The sequence below is a fragment of the Lactuca serriola genome, chromosome 5 (assembly GCF_051521515.1).
Source record: "Lactuca serriola cultivar US96UC23 chromosome 5, Lser_US96UC23_V15, whole genome shotgun sequence".
Taxonomy (NCBI): Eukaryota; Viridiplantae; Streptophyta; class Magnoliopsida; order Asterales; family Asteraceae; genus Lactuca; species Lactuca serriola.
Genome location: NC_136412.1, coordinates 201,493,541 through 201,497,889, shown reverse-complemented (window position 1 = coordinate 201,497,889; position 4,349 = coordinate 201,493,541). Strand labels below are relative to the sequence as shown.

The 4,349-nt window shown below is 31.1% G+C and overlaps 1 long non-coding RNA gene across 1 annotated transcript; it reads right to left on the bottom strand.

Annotated features, from left to right (window-relative positions):
* Window positions 1-393: 393 nt before the first annotated feature.
* LOC145051402 (uncharacterized) lies at window positions 394-1,372 on the bottom strand. The gene is made up of 2 exons (XR_013683603.1): window positions 1,093-1,372; window positions 394-704 (listed from the first exon to the last, which is right to left on the bottom strand). It is a non-coding gene; the product is annotated as an uncharacterized LOC145051402 (long non-coding RNA).
* Window positions 1,373-4,349: the final 2,977 nt, after the last annotated feature.

The window sequence follows — 4,349 nt, the reverse complement described above, 5'->3', positions numbered from 1 at the left end:
ATAAAAAAAAATTAACTCAAACGCACCCTTAAATGCTCTAATTATATTATTATTATTTTTTTTTCAATTTTCTCCTTGTGTGAGTATTATTCCATTTTCGGTTCTTCCAAGCTTTTTGGTAGATTAAGATTTGTATACAGTGTAGGTTCAATTTTTTATTGGGTAATGGGGTTTTATTTCGTTGGTGTACATTTTCTTGGTGTATGTTGCTCACAAATAAGTTTGTTTCTAGTGCTTAAAACCGAAGCTATTGGAATTATCTTGCATAAGTACACGTTTAACATTTTGCTTAAGTGTAACTCTATTTATTATAGAATAAAATTAATGAAATCAAGGCGATGGGCATGAACCTTTTATCACAATATCATGACGAATGTAATGAGGAAACAAAGATTAAATAACAATATTTTAACATTAGAAGCAAATGTCAAACATTAGTGCACTACCACAAAAGATTAAACATGACTTCATCAAGTTATGTTTTTTAGTTATATCAGAATGAAAGAGTGTCTTCTTTCACAACATCAAATGCATTTTCCAATTTTTATAATTGACATTTTAACTGAGATTTAATAAATAATTGATAAGCATGGGAATTAAGTCATCAAATGATAAAGTTGTGAAGACTACAATCATTCCAAATAACCTTTTTATCAACACTTGCACCTTATATGCCTTTTCTTACACTTATGTGAATCAGCAACCTGATCAACAACATAAAAAGAAACAAAACATGAGTCACGATCAACTAATTAAATCATAAAATTAAAAAGAACCAACACCCTACATCTACACAAATAATCAAGAACAATTTATAAAAGCTTATACAAAAAAAAATGTTTCTTGATGAAACTATGAGCTTCTAATTTCATCACAAATACACAGAGACAATTACATTTTTCATAACAGGAACTCCTGCTTTGATGCGTACCATGGGAAAGAGAGGATAATTTCACCAACAAAGTTCATTTCATGATTAATTTAGTGATTCGATTCAACAGGTTAGTGATAGATGACTACAAATCAGCAATACTGTAAACTAATCACTACAAAACAAAGCCTAACTTTTAACGAAACAAGCAATCAGAATACCTTGAATTGAATGATTAGTGTCGATTAAACTTGCAAAAATGGGTTGAAGTTTCTGCTTTCAGAAATGAAATCGAGAAGTTGCTGAAGATCACCGCTGAAACCACAAGCGTAAACGTGAGTAAAACCAAAAGGAGTGGTACTGATTTTGTCAAAATCGCATCAACAAGAGGAGCGATGGAGCTAAATCGTGTTTTAAAAATCGTTTGAGAGAGAAAGGGGAGAGAGGAAGAGAGGAGTAGACAGCTGTTTTCTTTTTCTTAAACATGGAAAAATAAACAGCGAAAATATACATGCTAAATTACACGAGTGGTCCCTGTAGTTTGGGGAAGTCTGTATATTTGGTTCCTAATTCTTTTTAGCTCGGATCATCTTTATTGTTCGGTTTTGTTTTTTACTGACCTTAAATGACTATAATACTCTCGTATATTTTTTCTAATTAATTTATTATTCTTTTTTATTATTTAACAATTAAAATAAATAAGGTGGGTCCAACATCCACCCCGTCCAATAACAACAAATTATTCATTACTCCGTCGACAAGTAACTTTCGGTTCCATTTTATTCGCTTCCACCGCCGCTCCCATTGTTGCCAGCGTGTCAAACTCCTGTTGTCCTTCGGTGAAAGAGAATGAAAACAAACGACACTACCACCATAATTTCCATTTTCGTTATAATCCCTCACCCATTGTTTTCAGAGGATTTCATTATCTGCTTGCGTTTCTCCTTCCCTCACTAACTTGTCAGAAGAAATGGAAGTTAGAGATGATTTCCTCTCCCTCCATAATGATTAGCTTCATCTCTTTTCTTTTCTCGGTGATTTTTTTTTTTTGCTTTATTTTTTCGAAACTGGTCTAATAGATGGATTTGAGAGGATCGAAGGTTGACGATGATGAAGTTATATTTTAATTAATCTTTTTCAAATTAGATTTGAAAGACGGATTTAAGTTTTGATTTCGATTTAAGATTTGCAAAAATCAAGAAACGGATAACAAAATCATATATGAAACTTTGGTTACAGGCCTACCCCCACTTCCTCCTTACGACTCCCTCTCCGATAATGGACCCATCATCAACGAAATTTAGTGACGGATACCGACGGTGTATAGCATAGAGACAAGGCAGATAGATTGAAAGAAATTGTAAAAGATATGTGTTTTAAGTTTCCCAATCGACTTATTCTTCCCTTAATCCTTCCCATATGCCATCGACCTACCGGTAGAGATGGCATTACCAGAGATATCGATTTTGTCGATGGTTTTGACGCTAAAGAGTTCAATGTCTTTAAAGTTGAAGATGTATATGAATGAATAATGAATGTGAGGTATCGGGTGGTAAGACACACCTAATTTACTAAATACTTTTTTTAAAAAGATAAATAAAAAATAAAAAAATTACAAAATAAAAACAGAAAATAAAAAATGGCAATAAAGTCTTTTTATGCATGGCAGGGACCAATATGTAACAAAAACAAACTATAGAGATTGTTCGGATTAAATAAAATGTTAGGGACCTAAAGTGCAAATTACCCAATCACATGGATCATGGATCCTGTAATTACTATATTATTTATTACACCCTTTATTTTTTTGTTTTTTTTGTCTTTTATTTTTCCTTTTATTATTATTATTATTATTATTATTATTATTATTATTATTATTATTATTGTTATCTAATTATCATAAGGTTGGATTTATACAATAAGTTATTTTTGCACATCAAAGAATACACATTAATTTTTGAAGACTATTTCAACAACAAAAGTCATTCTTTAAATTATGTTGGGTTGGATCTTTCGGTAACTGTATATTGGTTTATTATGTCGAACATTGTTTTTCTCATTGTAAACACGCATGGCGTTACCATTAATTTTTAAAGCAAACAAGGTTAGACGATGTGTTTCCCGCTAAGCTAAATCATGTAGGTATTGAAATCATCCCTCTTCATGGTGGTAATTATGTAGCTATTTCCAAACAAACATATGTTTGTCATGAAAGATATTTTCATTAGTGTTTTTTAGATCAAACCTGATCTAGGGGTGGGGGTTGTTGGAGATATCATTCTTCAAGTCTTCAATAGGTAAATCTTTTTTCACTCTATGATTGTTATTTTTGTTGGTTGTAGTTGTTAAATTTATGATCCTCAATTCAATCTTGATGGACAATTGATTACTTTTTCCAGGGCCGGTCCATTGTTTTTTACTTCCTGAAGCGAGGTAAGACTTTTATGCCCTTATATATAAGAATTTTACAAAATCAAAAATACAGTAAATTTTATAATCAAACACCTTTTTATAATCAAACAAACAATACAAAAAAAACCCTACAAAAATCACATAAAAAATGTCTTCATGCATTTTTTTGAAGCATAAGCATCTCATAGTTTATAATAATCAATATTTTATAAAAAATTACATTCAATACTCAATCTTTCTTAGTCATAGTACTTCAGAGATATGTATTCAAGAACTTCAATTTTGAAAAACTTCTTTCTGCGGAAGCAACCGTAACTGACACCGTCAACATATCATATATGCAACCAACACATTAAGGAACATATTCATTCTTCTTGCATACTCCATTATTTGAATAGATGTCCAATGACTTTCACTTTTTAATGCTTCATGCGACAGCATTTTCTGCAAAATTCGTAACTCAATAAATAAACGAATTCCATCAATATCATATTCTTCACCACTTGGCAAGTTGGACTCAAGATTGAAACAATATTTTTTAATTCATCATCAACTAAAGAAACTAATTTGGAACCATCAAACAAAAAGCTAAATATAAATTCAAAATATTGCATTTGTTAAATATCTACTTTTTAATTGAACAATACTCATATCTACAGCAATAATAAAATAATTGTTTTTAAATGCTTCTTGAGAAAATTGGTGTTCTCTTTCGGTATTTGGGATTTCATCAAATTGTTTTTTTTTCACTACTAGAAAGCAGGCTTTAATGACATGCGATTTATGATAGGTATTGATTTATGATACGCAAAAGTGTGTGACCTAAAAATAATGTCAGTACCCTAGAAAGTTTAAGGATTTAGGACACGCATTTGCATGCCCTAAAATTAGTGTCAGGAAAAAAAACACAAAGGGTGCTTATTATAAAATGTGTGTCGTCAAATGATGTCGTTTTATATCTTTTTAATGAAACGCGCACCTCATCTTTTAATACCTAAGGGAGGAAATGAAATCCCCCAAAAATTAAAAACCCCACCTTCTTCTCACTATCCCTTATTTCCACCGC